This window comes from Papio anubis, chromosome 8 (assembly GCF_008728515.1).
Source record: "Papio anubis isolate 15944 chromosome 8, Panubis1.0, whole genome shotgun sequence".
NCBI lineage: Eukaryota > Metazoa > Chordata > Mammalia > Primates > Cercopithecidae > Papio > Papio anubis.
Genome location: NC_044983.1, coordinates 71,825,327 through 71,846,895, shown reverse-complemented (window position 1 = coordinate 71,846,895; position 21,569 = coordinate 71,825,327). Strand labels below are relative to the sequence as shown.

At 34.2% G+C, this 21,569-nt stretch overlaps 1 long non-coding RNA gene across 1 annotated transcript in view; it reads right to left on the bottom strand.

Moving 5' to 3' along the window:
• Window positions 1-3,652: 3,652 nt before the first annotated feature.
• LOC108587266 overlaps window positions 3,653-21,569 on the bottom strand; it is an 81,199-nt gene continuing 63,282 nt past the window's right edge. The window contains exon 3 of the long non-coding RNA XR_002523855.2: window positions 3,653-9,451. This is a non-coding gene — a long non-coding RNA (uncharacterized LOC108587266). The remainder of the gene's footprint in view (window positions 9,452-21,569) is intronic.

Genomic DNA, 21,569 nt, shown 5'->3' with positions numbered 1-21,569 from the left:
CATAGAGGGAAATCCAGGCCCTGATGATTTTAATAGTGAACTCTTCAAAAAATTTAAAGAAGAAGAAACGTCAATTTCACACAGTCTTCAATTCTTCCTATGTGGCCAGTGATAGGAACTGAAACCTCACATAAGGTGTCAAATAGGAGTATTAAAGGCCAATCCGTTTCACGTCTAGATGTCATGTATAGATGTAAATTCTTAAAGAAACTATGAAAAATAGAATCTGTCAATATATAGAAACAGGGCAATATGTCATGAAAAAGTAGAATTTATACCACAAAATCAAAGTTGGTTTAACATTAGAAAATCAACGATGTAATTTGCCTCACTAATGAGAAAAACAAAAAGAAGATCATTCACATCTCAATAGATGTACAGAAGGCACTTGACAGAATTCTACAGTCATTTATTTGAAAAATCTCTTAGTTATATCTGGTTAGATATTGTAAGTGAATACATATTAAATTGATAAACAAGAAACATTTAATAAAAATAAATTATTAGTTGACAATAACTCCATAAAGGATAAATGATGGAACAAAAAATAAGAAATAAATAGAAAACAATGCGATTATAAGATTTTCTTTACATAAAATTATGTAGTAATTACATAGAAATAAATTGGATAAATAACTCAGTTTGATGGATAGGAAAATTCACTACTGTTCTACACAAGCTGTCTTAAAATTCTCTGCACATGAAAAGGATCTCAACAGTTTATTCAAATTCTATATGCAGATTGTAATTCCGATATTTATGCAGAAATGCAAAAGGCCAACCATAGCTAATGTAATATTGAAAAAAACAACAGAGGAGGACATATATTACCTGACTTAGAGAGTTACTATAACCTTTAAAGTTACGGTATAGTATTAGTACAAGAATAGACAAATAGACAAGGAAATCAGCATAGGCAATGTTGAAATAGACCCACCCATAATGTGTCACCTATGTTACAACAAAAACAGCTGCAAAACAGTTGTCCAAGGATTTGTTTCTTATAAATGATGCTGTTTCTTTTGGATGTCTATATGGACGAGGGGTAGAACTTGACCCATACATCATACCATATACAAAATTAATCACAGAAAGATTGTAGACTTTTATATAAAAAGCAAAATAATAAGGTTTTTTGTTTTTTAGTAAGACAGAAAAATACTTTCATAACTTTGAGCTGAAAAAAAAAAGACACAGTAAACAGGACACAAGATTTTCACTTTGTTAAAGTTAAAATTAAAAATTTCCCTTTTTATCAAAACATTCCATTAAGACCTAGGATAGGCAAGTCATGATATGACAAAATATATTTGCAATATATTTTTCGTACTTTGTATTTTAAATTTTGAAAAAGTACATATTCAGAATATATACTGGACACCAAGAAATTAAATAATAAAAAGACAGAAAACCAAATAGAAAAATGGTCAGAAGATTTCAATGTGCATTTCACAAAAGAACACTAACGTAATTAGCTTTCAGAAAGATAAGAATGAAAACTCAATGAAACAATAATGAAATAGAGAAACTAACAACCAGTGTGGCTAAAATGAAGAAGATGAAAAACACAAATGTTGGCAAAGATACATAACAACTCTCATAGGTTGTTGGTAGAAGTGTAAATGAGTACAATCATTTTGGAAAACTTTGGTATTTCTCTATTAAAGATAAATGTATTCCCACATTATGGTCTAACAATTTCATTCTTAGATGTATACCCCAAAGAAATGGGTACATAGCTCCCAAAATATAGGCTATAAGAATTAATGGCAGCACTGATTGTAATAACCAAGAATGAGTAATAAATGTAATAACTAAGAATTATTTATCAATAGTGACTAAGAAACTAGTGGCTAAAAACTATTGAATATATTCATATGATGGAATGGAAAAGAGCACATTTTGGATGGATGAATTTTGCGATCAACATTTGAGAGAAAGAGGCCATACACGTGTGTGTGAAGTTAAAGGGCAAATGCAATCTATAGTAACAGAAGTGAGTACAGTGGTTGTGTTCTTGGGATGGGAAGTTTTGACTGGGAGTAGACAAAATGAAGTCTTCTGTGGAGCTGAAAATTTTCTGTATCTTGAACTGAGTATTTGATACCCATGTATAACATAATATTCACCAAACCTGCCCCTTGCAGCTTTTGGTCTTTTTTTTTTTTTTTTTTTTTCTTTTTTTACCACATTTCCTGCCTCATTGCCACCACCACACTATCTCCTCCAACCAGGTTTACCCGTTACCATTCCACTGAACATGTTCATGCTAATTAGGTTCATCAATAATTACTCTGTTGCCAAATTTAATGGATATTTTAAAATTCCCAAATTCCTTAACCTCTTTGATGCATTTCAAATCATGTATTCCTCTTCCCTCCTTCGCCACTTTTTTCTGACCCTGAATACCACAGTCTCTGCTGCCTCCCTGTCCATATATCTATACACACACACACACGTATATATACACACATATATATATATATATATATATATATATATTTTTGCAAGGAGTTGTCCATGTCTTCTGATGCCATGTAGATTGCCTTGTATATATGATCCTTAAAATTCCTGCCCACCACCCACCTACCCCCAGACAGATGTACTACAAGATATTTACTCTGAACAAATAAATTAGAAAAAGGGGCCTCTCTTTTTGGTTTGAATCAGCTGTGCTCCAGGGAAGATGGCCTTGAAAATGGACACAGAGTCACATTTTAGCCTTATTTTTTTCCCTCACCCCTTGGCTAGGAACCTTTATATAGAACTCCACCTGGAAAGCACTTCCTTGTAATACCCCATCTGGATTAATCTTGACAAAATCCCACTTATTACATGAGTCTCAATTCAACTGTGAATGTTCCCATTAAACATTCCAGGCCTTGGGCAGCCTGGCAGGGGCATCTGTTTCCTCTGTATATCTTGCATCCTCCAATGAAGCAGCTGACACAGCGTATTCCAATGGTTTATTTGTCTGGCTCCACTCTAAACTGTAAGGGCAAAGAATGTGTATTTTCCATGTTATAAACTCAGTTATATATATATATACACACACACACACGTATATGTATATACACAAACATATATATGTATATATATACACATGCATATGTGTGTATAAATACAATCAGTAAATATTTGTTGAATAAATGAATAAATGAATCCAGTAGCAAAGGAAGACAAAATAAAAATATCTACAAGAAAAATACAGTAATTTAAATGATAATGTAAGATTTGGGAAAATTGGAATCTCTAGAGTTTTGAAAAGCTGGCCGGGCGGGCATGGTGGTTCACACTTGTAATCCCAGAACTTTAGGAGGCCAAGGTGACAGGATGACTTGAGGCCACTTGAGGCCAGCAGTTTGAGACCAGCCTGGCCAACATGGTGAAACCCCATCTATACTAAAAATACAAAAATTAGCCAGGTGTGGTGGTATGCACCTATAATCCCAGCTACTCGAGAGGCTAGGGCAGGAGAACTGCTAGAACCCAGGAGGTGGAGGCTGCAGTGAGCTGAGATCTTGCCACTGCACTCCAGCCTGGGCAACACAGAAGACACTGTCTCAAAAAAAAAAAAAAAAAAAGTTAATTTAGTTCTGTAGACAAAGTGTTAGCCTAAATTAAATACTTAAAGCTACTAGAGCTTCACTTATATTTATTCAATGTATGCTTGGTAGATTATTTATACCTATCAATGGCTAATATTTTATAAACCAAATAATTAAGAATAATAGTCTGAAGTGGCTTGTTTTATGAATTCAATAATTTACACTTTTAAAATGATTTTTTGGTAATACCAAAGAAGAGCAATATCATCATCTGTGTTCTGATACTACAGCAAGAAAGTTACAAGTAAAATTCACTAACTCATTTATGAAAATAAACAATGGCATAGAAACTGACTTTGAAGATATTTTGCAATATTTAAAATTTTTGTATTTTGAATTTCATTTCTGCATCAATTACTATGAAAAAACTTATCTTTTTAATTTTGAAAATATCAAATATTTAGATTTAAAATTTTGTATGAGCACATTTATTATAGAAGATATTGTGCCAGACACAATAGGTTACATACAAGAATAAATAAGTTATAATCTCCGCTTTCAAAGCATTCCGTCTCAAGGGAGAGAGAGAGATATGCAAACAGAGCTATCAGCTGAGACACAGAAATTACTCGGATTGACTTTCTGTAACGCCTTCTATCAACAGTGGAACCTGACATCACATCATCACTAGGTGTTGGAAACTACAGCAAATTTGTATTAAAAGATGACCATTCAACTATTATTTTGGAGCAATTCTGTGGATTGGATGCTTTCTATCTTTGGTAAACAAGCTTTGAGGAAGAAATAGTAATGGAATCCCTTTGTTTACAAACATTCTCATAGCTAGGTTTTTTTTGTTTGTTTGTTTGTTTGTTTTTTTCAATGTTGATCAAACAAAGAGACTTGGTCTGTGGATCTTTACTGCATTTCATACTTGTCTGTTCATCTGGCATGTGATCTCTCAGGAAACATTCAGTGCTCAGTGTCACAATTGAGGCTCTTCACTTATATTGGCTCTTTGCTTTGTACTTATGTTGGGACATGTGCGTGACATTTCAGTGGGAGATGATTACTTTGCTCTCTCTCTGTCTCTTTGTTCTACTTCTACCCTCACTTCTACCTCTCAGTTTCAGAGTTCTTAGCCCTCTTGAGCAGACGAACTACAGCAACTTCTCTGCCTCTAAAAGTTCCACATTTTGAGGTACACTCAGACACAGGATTGTAGTGGGACACAGATGTGAAAGTTGAGGGTTTAGAGGTTTAAAGATTATTTTTCTCTAACTTGTTGTCTCTGCAAAACATCCCATCTATCTGCTCTCAAAACTTCAATCTTTCCCCTCTTAGTATAAGTTCAATTTACCCAAAATAATATGTTTTCTTCCAAATGAAAGGGAGGAGAGAGCAATGAGAGAGCAAGAGCTAGGGCACACTTTTTTTCTTTGTCAACTTATGTAGAGAAAATGGAGTTTTAGGAATGAGCTTGTTCAAAAGATAAATGACAGAATACTTTTAATCAGAATACTTTCTGTTGTCTGCCATTAAAAAAATTGTAATTATAATTGTACTTAGCTAACTGACTGGTGTTTTATATGGGGTAATAATTAGAGTCACTTTTTTCAGAATTAGGTTGTTTTCAACTTTTTCTGAAATGATAAGGGTGATAATTTGAAGTTTATGAATAAAATAAAATATATCTGATTGAAACAAAGGAACAAAAGGGCCTTTCATTTAAATGATTTTTTCCTTCTATTTTGTTTTAGTCTTGTTTTATTCATTTTTAGCCTATCGCTTAAGGTTTACAGGTGAGGAATGTGTAAACTATTATGTACAAATGACAATGGAGAGCTAATCTATGCTTTTGAAAAACTGAGAGTGAATGCAAGGATATTGAGAAGGCAGAACTGATAGCTTCAAGTAATTGTGTAAAGAAAGAGGATGGCAGTCTTCTTGCCTGAGACTTGGAAACCAGGAGGAGGAAAGTTTGAAAGAAAAACACTGAATTTGAAAGTTCTTCTGATGACTCATGAGAAGCACTCCAGAATGCAGTGAAAACATAGATCATAGTATTAGGAAAGAAGATATACTTAGAGACACATTTTTCATAGACTTTTGCATGGAAATGACAGTCGAAACATTGACAAATGTCTGAAATTACAAACCAAAGTGAAATGTTTTAAAAGAGACAATACTGGAGGCAAGAATGGGAGGTAGTTTGAGGAAAAAGATCATAAATTTAGGAAGACAAGTGAGTCCAAGTTGGTAGAAGTCAGGGCAGAGTAGTCAGGGAAAGAAGAGGTTCAACGATGTCACCCAGTGCTAATAGGAATTGAGAAGATTGGAATATGGAATAGATCCAGGAGAAATCATGGCCCAAGAAGTGCTAGCATAAGGAAAAGTCAAAGTATTTGAAGACTTATGGGAAAAAGTTTCATAGAATAAATACACATGAAAGTCAGAGGAAATAACTATTGAAGAAGTATTGAGAGGCTAGTATGACATCAATCATCACACATAGAAGGCCTTGCCTTAAAAATAAATGATTTGTCTTTCTCTGATGTATACAATGGTGATTATATTGAAGGAGTATTTAGTAATAAGGGAAAAGAGTTGAAGTTGACTCTCATCTAAATTTTCAATATAGTAGGAGATTATAGTATCTGGTTAGAGATACAGAATATAGTATATGTTTGAGGGCTTGAGGCAAGATGTTTGGAACAGTTGATATGTAAATTAGAATTGAGGCAAAGACTGTGGAATCATTTTTAGTATTCAACTAGGATTGGTTAGCACAAATTTTGAGTGTTACCATCTTAAATTCTTTTTCCCTCAGAAATACTTCCAACTCACGAATCAAGATAAATAGATAATGTGCAGTTGAGTCTATCCAATGTTGAGTGAAGACATCAAAATATGACAGAAAACCAAGGGGAATGTGAAAACTGTAAGGCAAGGAGGAGAAACTTCCTTAACCTGTGTTAATGAAGAGAGTAAATAGATTCAATATCACAATAAAACAAAAGCAAAAGAAATAGATAAGATACTTAAGATTCAATTCAATAATAAGTTTTCAAATATTTGTGGGTAGTGGAAATTATAGAAGTTTATGTTCAGATCAAAATGTTTTATTCAGTAATACCTGAATTCTAAAAAGCCAACTCAGAAAAGTATCAGACATTCCTTATAAAACAAAACAAAATATGTAGGTGCTGTAGGAGTGCAATGCAGCATTTAGCATCATCCCATAAGAAGAAGTAAATGGAAAGAATATCTTGAATGCAAATATTTATGTTAATCTTACCAAAAAACAGAATAGCCTGAACTCTTACCAAAACTGCCCTTAGAAGTGCTTGACGTGAAAAAAGAAGGGATAATATATTCAATAGGAGCAGATGTTAAAGCCAGAGAGGAACAATAAACAATGACAAAAAAGCAAACAAAAAAAACAAAACAAAACAAACAAATAAAAATACCTTTAGCCTGACACATTGCAAATTGGAGAAACAGAACTTGCAAGTTCAACAGGGGAGACACTAAGGTAAATGAATGGATGTAGAGAAACAGGAAGCAAATGCTGCCGCCATTCTCTAGTTTTTAAACTGATAACCTACCAAACTTCTGTTTCTATTTGGTTAAGTAGATAAGAAGGGCTCGTCTATGAGAGAGATTAAATAAAATATTTCCCAATTTTCATCTAAAGAAATAAACACTATGTATATTTCATCAAGAGAAATAGAATGAGAGAGCTGAAGATATTAACAAAGGAGTAATTATAATGAAATTCATTACAACTTCAGCAGGAGAAAAACTAATGAAGTGCATTGAGAAATTTGGAGAAGAATGTGGTAGGGGTCAATGGATTCTTGCACTGAGACAAAATATTCTTATGGAAGGAGCACTTACAAAGCAGGAAGGAAAGATGTTTTCATTGGATAGTAGAGTTTTAGCATCAGAGATTTTAGAAATTAGATGAAACTAAAACTTTCTGTAAGAAATGGAGGTGGAATGGAGGAAACAATCGTTGGGATGAAGAAATACAGATCAGTTGTGTAAGCTGTGTCCTTCATATATGTTTTGAAGCCTTCATGTATGGAGACAGCAATTGAGGTAGAAAAAATATAAATCTAGGAGTCGTCATCAGCACGTTAAATGGTCGTAATAATTAGAACTAAAGAAACTGCTATGGGATCAGTAATCCTTGACAGGAGTTGTAAAATGCTCATCTTCATTAACCCCAACATGTATTTCTTGACAAATCATCTCCAAAAGCTAGGTAGAAAAGAAGTATTTATAACTCTTGTTATATATAGGTTGTTTTTCCAAAAAGTTGGCTCTCCAGTGGCTGTGAGTGGCACACTGAGCAGGTGAAAGGTCCTGAAAATAAGGTTCTTGTGTGGGCATGTTCCAGTATCAACAAGGAAATGGCTCACCCACTGTGAAATTACATGAGGATAATAAATGCTGCTCTTGCTGTATAATGAATAGCTAATAAGGGTGGAGTTACACTCTCTGGAGGGTGAGTGAAAGATGGGGCAGTGTGAAAGTGAAAGCAAGAGGACATTTGTTGCTTAGGAGTCATGAGAGGTGGAACTACTTGTATATCTATATACATTGGGAGAGCTTTACAACACTCCAATCTAGCATGACACAATAAGTTAAGGGTTGATCAAGTTCAGTTTTATGTTTCTACAGAGGCTCATATCTAGCACTTAGGACTTATGAATGCCATGTAATTATTCATACCAATTTTTTAGCTGTCATTCTATTTGCGTGTGTGTGTGTGTGTTTGTGTGTGTGTGTGTGTGTGAGAGAGAGAGAGAGAGAGAGAGAGAGAGAGAGAGAGAAAGAGAGAAAAGTAGCTGAAACCGAGTAGCCAGAACATTGGCAAGAAAGCTGCAAGATCTGAGATACTATGAAGATTTTGAGTCAAGAGTTCGAGATTTAAATAAATGACAGTGAGATTTAAATGAACGACCAGCAATAAGAATGGAGAAGGAATGTTACATCTTGAAGATAGGAGCCTCAAAAGAGATTTTACAGGAAGAATCTATATCTTTAAAGGAGCTCTAGGGATCAGACACATACTTCAACTTCCTGCTAGGAAATGTCAGGTTGCTGACAGGAAAAGTAGCTTCCATTTGAAAAGACAGGGAAGCAGCGATTTTAGGAAATACCTCTTTTCAGTTAAAGAAAGGAGTTGGTAAGTAAAAAACTATGATGCTATTATTTGAATGTTTGTTCCCCACAAAACTCATGTTTAAATTTAGTTGACAGGCAGTATTAAAAGAACCTTGAAGAGGTTATTAGGCCATGATGGTTCCACCCTCATGGGTGGTGTTGGTGCTGTTGTAAAAGGGCAAGTTTGGTTCCCTCTTGCTTTTTCTTGTCCTTCGCCTTTCCACCATGAAATGAAGGTCGCCGAGAGGTGCTAGTACCTTGATCTCAGACTTCCCAGTCTCCAGAACTGGAAGCCAATACATTTCATTATAAATTATCCAGTCCGGTCCTACGTTATAGCAGCCAGAATGGACTAAAGCATATGAAAAAGTTAATTGATCACAAACTGGAGCTTCCAGAGGATCAGAAGTTCTCCAAAGGCTGAGAAGACTGAAGTATAGAAAACATTAAGAGAGGGAAATATTACTGCAATACTAAGAGGAGGAAAAGGGGAGGTATGGGCGTCCAGGAGTGACCTCGTAAAACAGGGATGGGAGGTACGGTGGAGGTCATAGCAGTGTCTGACAGGAAGGTGGGTGAAGGATCACTTCTAATACAGGGGTCCAAATAATTTTCTCAGTGCTTCAGCGGCAGTAGCTGCAGCTCTCCAAACCACTCTGGGCACAATTTCTTCAGATAGTTTGTGGTCAGCTACCTTGAAAAGCACCTCCAAGGTTTATATCTTAGTCCTACAAGTAAAAATAGATTTAAGAGATATTAGTAAAAGATAGAGTATGACAATAATCATAAAACAGTAACTTCTCTAGCAATTGTTAGCATGCATATTTATTACAAATTCCTTTAGGTTAGATCTTTTTTGTTTTGTCTTATTTCTCTTTATTTCCCAATCAGATCATTTGTCTTTTAACCAGAGTTAAAGGAAATGGTTTCTTCATCCAAGGAATTTGGAATGAAGACTGAGACTGAGTAAGTAGGTCATGTCTGGTCAAATTCAAGATGGGTATGGAGTGCATACTTATCAGAGGCCCTGAGTGCATGCATTAGTTAGAAGATTAAAAGAGTCATTTTATTGGAGTTCATAAGCTTTGTACTTTTTCTCAGGGCTGTAATTAATTTAGAGAGTGAAATAGAGGTGTAGATTATAATCTAAGTAGGTGGAGGACAGGGCCACCAAATAACGAAAGTCTACCATGTGCCAATCGACACTGTAACTTATCTCCTCATCTCAACCGTATCATAATTCCAGTTGTTATTATTTATCCCCTCACAAAGGATAAATGATTCACAAATTTTCAAGGTAATACTTACATCTTTTGACTTTAAGTTTTGTATTTTTCCTACTTTATCTGTATCTCATTCAAGATAACAGTTTACTTTAGAATATAAAACTGATTCTTAAGGCACAGTAATATCTATTTATTAGCAGTGATATTTCCACTTTGTTTATTATCTCCTTAATTTCAAAATAATAAAACAGGAAAAACAAATAGGAAAGAAATTTGAGGCAAAGAGAGAATTAGGATAGGAAATTAAACCAAAATCATGACTAAGATTAATATGTTCTCCCTGCTAGGTTTTTGCTAGTGGTAGTGTTTTGAGTTTACTAGCAATCCATGGGAGATAGAGAAAGAGAGAAATTTAAAATTGATTTTCCAACAAAGGGGAAAAATAAGAGCAAGGAGAGGAAAAGAGAGAAAGAGAGAGAGAGAGAAAGAGAGAGAGAGAGAAAGAGAGAAACACTTTTATCTCAGTACTAAGACATAAATGTTCTCACATAGGTCCCCATAGAGAACAGTGTAAGATAGTGGAGCAAAACTAATGCAGAATTTGGTTGAATGACAGAGTCAGCACAGGGATATCTCAGAACAAACACAACTTACAGAACGTCATTTTGAGGGTGAAGAATTGCAGTCCCTCCTTGGTCCATCATGAGATAAATATCACAATTTCTTCAAGCAGATGCCCGGCTTTATATATTTTTGACTCTTTAAGCTCCCTTACAATCATCAGCAAATTAGTAACCAAACTCATTTGATTAAACACTGAGCTTTATATCCATTCCTTTAATTTATTCCTACTGTTAATGAAAGGCCGTGAGCCATCATACTTGAGCAGCTGGGTTATCACAGCTGACTTTTAGCCAGTTTTCTGTTTTAGTTTTGCTTTCTTTCAGTCTGTTTGCCACAGTGCAATCTCTTTGGATTAATTTGGTATTTTTCTTGTTGCTCTTAAGATAAATCCAAATGTTGTGAACATGATTTCCAAAACCATGTAAATTATGCATATTATTGAATTTTTCTGGGACCATTTCTTATTGTTCTCCATTTCGAACGTTAAAGTTAGATATTGACTAGCACACTCTTGCTCTGTCTTTTTAAACATTCTAAAACTTCTCTCAGATATCTCTTTTTCTAGGAAACTTTTCAATGCCCCACTTTAGTTATATGCCCTTTCTTCGTACTCTTAGTATCTTACCCTGGCTTCATTATAGTATTTTTCACATTAACTCTAATCTTTTATTTTTCTGAGTTATCACATAATATGAAAAAAAATTAAGCACTTTGTTTCCAAGTATATCTCTAGCACCTTTCTTTTTTCCTAATATAGAGTAGAAAATTAGTAAATATTTACTGAATGAATGAATATAACTAATAAAATTTTATTAATCAAAGCAATTAATCATCCCATAAAAGTAAAAATAAATATAGGAATTAGCTCATGATATTGCTGTACTGTTTCACTCCAACTCCCATGCTAAAGTGGCTAAATAACTTCCACAAAACCTTGGTCCATAACTCAGGGCTGCTTTGTGTCTTCATCTTTCTTAAATACACTGTTGTAAACAGAACTCTTCTTTTCTCTCAGACCTCTCACTCCTAAGTTTTAGCACAAATTGAAACATATTCAAAATTATTCTCTCTCTGGACTCTCTTTTACCTAATGAAGATTTATTTTACATGAGATTTTTAGTTTCCAAGTGAAGACATTAGTTTGAACCCCCCAAATGGTCAATATTCATCTATTTTTACAATGAAATGACTATTCCATCTATTTAGAAATATATTTTATATATTTTAGATCTCTAGTAGACTGCATTGCTAGCCCTTCAAGCACAATTGAATACGTCTGAGTGCATGACCAGGTTCTTTGCCTTGGACAGCTCCATTTTCCTGTAATATTTAGGTAGATTGTCTAGTGCTCACAGATATTATATACTTTTATATTGAATTTGACACAAATGCAATATATTTTTTCTTATATGACAATATTTTCAAATATATATAATCCTTGGAAGTCTTCACAAAAGTTTTAAATTGCCTTAATTCAATAAACATCACATTTGTTATTAAAGCATAATAGATATTTAACGTATTTTTAAAAGTTAGGGAAATAGATACACATTGTAAATTCACATTGAACTGATAAAGGATCATCAAAGATGTAGTGGCATTTACTCAGGAAGTCAAAAAGAAAATGAACCTAGAAACATGTCTTAGACAAAGCATGAAAATGTGACATTAAAATATTTTAGCTTTTCTGGCTACTTTTCTATTTCCTTTTTCCGTTTGTCTCCTAAATTAATACCTAAATTCTAAAATGCAAATAACAAAATAAAGGATAAACTGTTTCATAATTGTGTGCAACCAACCATCTCTTTAACTTTCACAAATTGGAAATATGTATATATATATACACACACACATATATATATATCTCTTTAATATTGTGCAAGTTGTTCTGTGAAATATCTGTAGAAATCACAGTTTCATGCTACATGAGTTTGTGGTTGTGTGTTTTTTAAAGAAATAGTTCAGCAGCTTATAATGTGATAGTTATCAAGAAAGTAGAATTTATCTGAGGGCAGTGAATAGGGTATGTTTGTAAAATCTGTGCTGCAGAAACTGCTAGGGCATAAAAGAGGCGTTGCTTCCTTTTCTTTATAAATACTTAATAGAGATTATGATTAACTCATATAACTTTGTAGATTAAGGTGTTCTAGTAAGATTCCAGGATAAAACCAACAAAAATTTCACTATTGCCAATGAGAATTGTCTAGCAGAGTTTAAACTAGTAATGATTTTCAATTAGTATAACAGAATAAGATAGATGTAGACATCACAACACAAATATTCAATCTTACTTGTCAATAGTTTCTAGTTCCTTAGAAGGAGTTCATCAATTTAAACATATTTTTGAGACTACAATTAGTTTCTCTGATTTCAAGAATCTGTTTTACATTGATGACAAAAGAGTTTCTATTAGTATCCTCTGAAATGTTTATACTTAACCTGATAAAAGTTCTTATTGTTATGAAGATTTCTTACAACTTAACAGGGATTTTTCTTTTTGTGAAATTCAGTAATTTTCGCAGTATATGACTAACCACACATTGTTTAAGAATTCTACGTTTTCATTTGATCTCTCTAGTCTCTAAACTAATTTTGGGGAAAGAAAAATGAGCTAAAACATGAGCCAAGGTGTGTGCTGGCTTGGGTTGCAAAATTCTGTGAGGAAGAATCCAAAAGCAAACCAGAAAACTTTCACTTCATTACAACTGCATTAGAGTAAGAAGTGTAGTCTCCTCTCATAGTTGTTTTATGAGGTGATAATGAAGGGAAAATTCTCTGGCCTAGACAATAACACATATTTTAAAGTAAGATAGAACAGATCACTTCAACCTACCCAACTCAACAATAAAAAGGGGTTTTAATGACATCTTCTGGTTGCGAATAAATAGACCTTTTTAAAATAAAAAGAATGACAAACCAAGCAGATAAGCATATTAATGGATTGACAAAACGTAACGCCACCACACTACACTTTCATACTCTTCCACTGTCTTTTCTCACCCTCTCTCTTAACAATTACCAGGTCTTTTTTTTTTTTTTTCTTTAATACACAGAAGCTTTGGTTGGGGTATATCATTGTGATAGCTGTGATAACAGTAATCCAGACACCTTTTATCAGGTAAAACAATCTAATAATAATAATAGTCTTCATGTTTAGTTTTTAAATTTAAAAGCACTTTCTCATGCATATTTCATACATCTTCTAAATTCTGTAAGAAAAGTGAGGGCTCACTAAATTGATTCACTTGTCCAAAGTCACACATCTACTAAGCAAAGGAGTGGAAAAAGGAACCCTGAAAACAGAATAAAAGTGAAAAATATATTATAAAATTGTTGGTAAAGATAATAGTTTGGTTGGATTTACATGCTTCAAGGGAGATTATTTCTTACATTGAATAGTAAATAGAAGGTACCCAGAAATACTTAAAGAACAAATGAATTAAACAATTAATGAATCAAATGATCTACTTATTATGACTCTGCCTTAGATGAGTTTCTAGGGATTTGAGCTTCTTGTATATATAAAAGTACAGGGAGACCCAGAAAGGGGAATATTACATATGATCTAAAGCAAAAAATATTCTATTGAAAAAATTTTATTTAAATAGAAATAAATAGAGGGGTTTGGAAATAGAAACAAATTTAAGTACACAAACATTATAGGTTCTAACTCACACCACTCAAATGGAAATTATTTCCTTTCAGAAAACGCTAATATGCTTCATACCACAAATGATACTTCCAATCTATAAAAATAAGACATTTAAATAACAATGTAAATAATTATATGAACTGTGATATTAAAAATGCTGCTTTATATTCATAATATATTAAAATGTTAGTTGAGGAAGAAAAGTGCAAAAATAAAAGACCAGGCCTTATTTTATTGGTTGGTATTTTGAGGTATTAATGTTTTGTTCTATGAATTAAATATTACTACATATAAATGTTATGTTTAAAATAAGGAAATATTTTTAAACAGAAAAAAATGGTGCCTCTATAAAGTGAATACATTGATAATGTTGACAAATGAATGTGGAAAGCTGTTGTTCAGCTGCCAGTTTTTCCCAAGGATAGGTAATTCAGGCCCCACTTTTATTCCTAATAGTACATGCTTAGATTTAATGTTGAATGAAGCATGGTAGAAGGACTCAGTGAAGGAGGAAGGATAAATGCTAATTAACTTGAACTGATCTGATGCTCTTCATTAGTGCTAAATATTCCTGAATTGCCACCGCCTACAAATCCAAAACACAAAATCTCCCAATCTAGCTTTGCATATTTAGTAGCATATGGAGTCTTGTCAGGCAGCCAGGAACTTCCTCATCTACTTGATTCTGAAGCACAGGGTTGCCCCTAATTTAATACCTTGAACTGATTCTATTTAGGTTGTAATCTGCCTTAATTGCTATTAAGATATCGAATTGCATAAAACAGCTGTTAAATACCATTTGTGACTTAACTAGAATCATTATGTGGAATAGAAAAAGGCATTAAAAATTCAAAATCACAGTTTATTTTGAGAGCTAATTTCTTAATTAATGGTGTTTCAGAATTTTTCTGAAGTGTTTCAGAGTTTTTGAAGTGAAATATTCAAGAAGATTTCTAATTACAAGATGCATTTCAGAAGTTTATTACCAAAATTAAGGAACAATATTCTGAAAAGAAATATACTGTGTTTATTACTCAAAAAATAAATGTTAAAATGTTTTATTCCTTTCATTTCATCCAAAGTGTGTACAGTTGATGAAAGTATTTACATGGAGAAATTTTATTAACACAGATTAATGGGGATAAATTTGTGCCAGTTGTTGTAATAGGGGCTTTCTTGCAGGGTATATCACAGGAGTGAAAACTTTGAGGTGTTTTCATGGAACCAATTCTGACAGCTTAAAATGCCCAGGAAAATGGCCCAAGAATATGCAACCAGATTAATATGAAAATACTCTTCATGGTGTGCAAATGATGACCTATTACAAAGTGGCTGAGACCTTTTCTAAACTAGAACTCCCATGGATCTAGTCAGATATTGCAATTTCTGCCAGGATTACAGAGCTCATTAATGTTCAAGGAATAAATTCAAGGGTGTAGGAATGTTATATCACAACTGGACACCTTGAGAGAATAGTATGTGAAAATCTCCACAAATTGGACCTGTAACAGTGTTGTTATTACCATAACTTAGGCAATCTAGACTATGCAATTGTCAGTGAAAGAAAAAGTGATATTGAATTAATGGAGTGAGCAGGGTAAATCATCTCTTGATCCTAGACTATTTGGAAATGAACTATATCTCCACCAAAATCTTTCAAAGGTCTTCTTGTCGAAATTTTAGAGACCATCACATTTTCTTCTAGATTAATGTGATATCATATTTATTTTATGAAAGACTACCTTTCTTAAGAGACAGCTGAACCCTCCTGTGACCATTCACCCAAGTCCCTATTTAGGGAACAAGTGATTTTGCTACCTTTGCACAGTCAGGACACTGCGATAGTTGAACATATGTCACTGGGCAGGCAGTGCCTTTGATACTGGTAATGCTAGAGGTGATTTTGGTAAACAGGCGGGATATAATTTGCCGAGTTCCTTTTACTTTTTGCAGTCCTTCTTAGAGCACCCTTGTGTTAGAACAGTGTAAATAATAGGGTACTTATTATATCGTTTATGAATATTAGACTGGTAACTGTCAGAGGGTTATTCTGGTCTGATGTAAGCTTATACAACGGAGAATGTCTTCATGTTATTTATATTAACATTATTGCTTCTATTAAGTAATGGATTAGTTTATGAAAGACTACCTTCCATAAAATAAATATGATATCACATTAATCTAGAAGAAAATGTGATAGTCCCTAAAATTTTGACAAGAAGACCTTTGAAAGAGTATTTTCATATTAATCTGGTTTCACATTCTTGGACCATTTTCCTGGCCATTTAAGATACCAGAATTGATTCCATGAAAGCACCTCAAAGTAGATATACCTTTCGAGAAAGCCCCTCTTAAAACAGTTGGCACACATTTATCCTCATTAATCTGTGTTAATAAAATTCTATTTATTATTATTATTATATTTTGATACATGTAAATATTACAACTTGTAAAGTTTACAGGTAAATCCTACATTTTCACAGCCCTGTTCATGCTAATTTTAAAGCTCTCTTAATCTTATAGTAAATGCATGGTATTTTTGATTCTGTGTTTAGACATTCTGTTTTGTTCTTGTATTAACCACTTCTGATGTTTTGACATCTGGGGACTTGCTGACTCTGAAGGGATTGTTTGTCCCAGGCCTAGCCAATTCCTGGAATAGTAAATGACTTTTTTTACTATTTAAAAATAGGCACACAGAAATGTGCCTTTCCCATACAAACCAAACAATCCAGAGCTCACCCAAACCCATCACCTCCTCTATTTGCTCACACTCTGGGCCACTATTTCCCTTCCCTGATCACTCCAGGTGCCAGTACCAGAAAACTAGAGAAAATTCCTACACCGCAGAGCCCATTGAAATTATTCAAACCGGCCAATCTTATGCCTGCTTATCCTGCCTCGTCCGTTCCTTCCTCTGGAAACCACAATAAAGGCTTCCACCCACATTCTTCCTTACTCCTGTCTCCTGACTGATTATAGTGCCTTCTCATGTGGCCTCGCCTGGCATGACATCTCCCTTTCTCTTGGAAACTGTGAGTTACAAACTGTCTTTTCAATGCCAGTCAAGTGCTGATCTGCTGGCGTCATCATACCTTACTAATAAAACTTTTTTAAAAACGGTTCCATTCATGTGTCTAATTCTACTCTTACAAACATTTTTATTTTTGTGATTTTTGTAATATTATCAAACATCTTGTAACACAAAGTCCCTCTCCTTATTTTTTAAATCCCATCTTAATATGTTTGGCTGACTTAGGATCCGAGCAAGTTAATATGAGCATGCTCCAGGAAAGATTCTTCCATCATGTCGTACATAAAGCTAATGTTGGAAAATACTGCATATAGTTTTTAGAAATATCCATAATAATAGAATCTAGAATGGTGAAGAAAATGAGTACCAAACTGATGTCAAGAGATTGGAATTTTGGTTCGGAATCCATTAAGTAACTTTGTTACCTTAGAAACATCACTACATTTTCTCTGTCTCTTGTCTAGAATCCTAAAGAGAGAATGAGAGCCCTGCCTTGATAAAATCCCTGCATCTGACTGGGCGCGATGACCACCACTCTGTGAGGCCAAGGAGGGCGGATCACCAAAGATCAGGAGTTCAAGACCAGCCTGGCTAACATGGTGAAACCCTGTCTCTACAAAAATACAAAAATTAGCCAGGAATGATGGCAGGTGCCTGTCATACTAGCTACTTGGGAGGCTGAAGCAGGAGAATCACTTGAACCCAGAAGATAGAGGTTGCAGTGAGCCAAGATCACACCATTGCACTCCAGCCTGGGCAACAGAGCCAGATTCCGTCTGAAAAAAAAAAAAAAAAAAAATTGCGTCTATTTTTCTAATGCTATAATTTTACCATCCATCAAATGCACATGTATTATGCGGGGTAGAGCCTGCCCCAAAGAAGATACCCCATATGAGTTTGTGGGAACGAATTGCTAGTTTCCATGCATCTTGCCATGCCATGCTTTCACTGTACTGGCTCCTTTTAGGCAACTTTGTTTTCAATGTATGTTTTCTCAGGATACTTTCATCCTTATTATAATCACCTATCTTTCCATCTGTTATCTCAGACTAGTGATAAATCATGTCCACCTCCCCAATCCCAAATATTCTGTGTTATAGAATTTTGACATTCAAGACAGGTCCATCTTCATTATGATAGTTGCTTTGAACATTGTGAGGTAGATATAACTGAACAATAACCTAGATCAAAAGAGTTTTATTCTGACTCAGTCATAAAATTGTTAGTCAAGATAAATTAATACAAGGCAACTTAAAATACTAAGAGTAAAATAAATCTAAACGTCTATGATTAAGGCAAAAGAATGATTAACTTTTGACACTTTACAAAATACTGCAAGTATCTATTTTCATGTGCAGCTACAAGGCAGTAAGACAACTCATCATTGTCAACCATTTATTCTGCATGAAAAATTTTGTGACAAAGTGGACTACAAATATACTATCACACATATCAGTGATAATTTTGCTTTTCTCTGAAAGTAACACACTGAAATTCATCATTGATTAAGAAAATAGAATATGCAAGATGACTCTTTTCATTTATCAATCAATATTTTTTTTCAAACTTTTTTTTTTTTTCTGAGTTCCTTTTACTTTTTGCAATCCTTCTTAGAGCATACCTGTGTTAGGTTAACATTCTTTTGCTCTGAATCTGCAAAGGAAAAAAATTTTGTGACATGTTTTTTTGTGTGTGTGGGTTTATATTTCTAACTAGGTGATAATTGCTCAAAATCACACGTGAGACATAAAGATTTCAGACTCCCACAGACTTTAAAATACTATGCTGCTGAAATATTGAAGAAGTACATTGGCAAAGCATTTTCTATTGCCATTATTGTCTTAATAAACTTTGTCTTAATATTTAGATGCAACAAAAGGAAAAAATAAAGTGTACAGTACATATAGTTTCTTTTTATAGCATCGTATCTAACACTCAAATAGTACAAACAGAGCCTATCTATGAAATGACAGTACCATTAAAAAATGAGTCAGCTCCTTACAGCTAAACAGCAAATATCCCTGCATTGCTAAACTATGAATAGAAAAAATAATGAATTAACACTTGGTCTCAGGTACAAGAAGACACCATGAAGTATTAGAGTGCTTCAGAAAAGATCAATGGTATTACATATTTGATTTAATAAAAGTTAAGGGACAGCAGTTCGGGCACAATAGCCACTGTCTATGATGTCATATTCAACAGCATCAAAGCAGTTACTTTTAATATATCAAACAATACTATGACAGATTATGCACCAGGCTGCATATTTGAGCCACTAAGAGCTGAGAATTAGCTGCACTCTTTAAATGTCCCGAGATGCTATTCACCTACTATTTAGAACCTTTTGCAATATTTATAAATAATAAGGAGAACAGTAATGAACATTTAGTAGTACATACTCTTTTTTAGTAACTAAAATATTACTTTAATGTTATTTTATGTAATCAATTGTAGGGTGATTTTCTAGTCTGTCCTTCAAATAATGATGTCCATTTTGAAATGTATAATAATTGCAACCATTTATTAAGCACTGTCCAACAGGACAAACCTATGAGTTGTAGGTACTGTTATATCCATTTTATAGAAAGCTAACTGTGGCTGAGAACCATTACTCTGGTAGACATTAACACGTACCACTCACATCCGCCACTGTTGGGAGTACTATCGGCAGATGGCCTTCAGGTATGAGCTCCTCTGGAACTTTCTCAGTTGATGAGAGCTCCTTTCCCAAGGTTAAACCCCTTCTCTAAGTGCTCCTCATCCAATGACTGATAGATGCTAGAATATAAAGGTGGCTATCCCTAAAGAGCCACTTGAGCTCCAGAGCTCTGTGGTTTTCATCTGGGGCTTTAGTAAGACAGGCATTGCAACTTGACTCTTCCTCCGCCCACTCCTGTCTCTTTCCTCTCTTTTCTACAAGTGTTGGTCACAAGGGCATACCTTCATAAATATCCTGAAAGCTAGAATATATCTCAGAATCTGCTTTCTGAGCAATCTATCCTGAAGCCCAGTTACTTATTGCTCAAGGTTATTTAACTAGTAGGTAATGAAGACAGGATTCAAACGCCCTTGTTCAACTCCAAGTCGACTCTCCCCTAAGCTTCACTCACAGTCTTTTCATTCCACAGACCTAATTCGCAGATTGCTTCATTGGATCTTCAAGATATGCTAAATTCTATTCATTCACAAAGCATTCCAGTGGATGACTAAATTTTCACTGGATTTAGCCACACTCAAATTATCATACAACTGTTTAATAATAGGCATGTGGCAATTTCAGTTCTGATTAAATTATTGTCTTCTCATATCCCCATTTCTAATAAGCTTTCTCATTTCTTTGAAGCTTTCTTTTAGTTTACAAGCTATAAAATTATATGGTTGTTCTAATTATGTACACACATTTGGTGTAATTTAAAAGGCTAACTTAGAAATGCGTTTTTAAATACATCATATTCATATTATATACATTATATTTTTTCATTTGTATCTGCTCAGATTTACTTCAAAAATCTCTGGCACACTTTAACTGGATTTGTATTATCTGTAGCCTGACAGCTCTCAAAATAAGGTTTTAAATATAAAAGCAATTTCTAAGCTTTCAGCAAGATCATAACAATAGATCCATTTGCTTGTGGAATTAGCATCATACCTCAATGCTATCAATATGTCTGTGCAGGTTAGCAAAAACATATCTTGATTGCAGTGAATGCTGCACATCTCAAAACGACTTACTCTACAGGCATCACGACTAATAAACACACGCCTCTTTCCAAAAGAGCATTGTTTCTAGAGGAAATAAACTGTTGTTAGTAATGTGTGTTGATTGTTCAGATCCTCTATTCAATGAAAAATATGGATGGGTTTTATTTGTTATTTTGAGCCTGGTAGAAAATAACTGTTTTTCAGATTTATTTCCGGGAAATTGTATTCTTTGGGAATACAGCAGAATCTACATGGGTAACTGCCCTGTGATCTGGGAACTATTTTACCAGAGCTGCTTGCTGCTGCCTTTACAGAAAATGGGTGGGGAAATTCTTTTAAATTAATTCTTTGGGCTGTTCTGAACCCAGACCTCATCCCCACCTTCAGACGTGCACCTCTGTCCTGGACACTAGAAGGGCTGTTTGAGTTTGGACTGAGCTGTCAGCCTCTCCCACTGGTGTCATCTCTTTCTCTTTTTCTCTTTCTTTCTTTCTTTCTTTTTCTTCTTCCTTTTTTTTTTCCCCTTTCAAAGCCCCATTGTTGCAGAAACTCAGCAATGGGCAGGGACTGAGGAAGTCTTTGAAAGGAGACCTAGCTCTACTTTG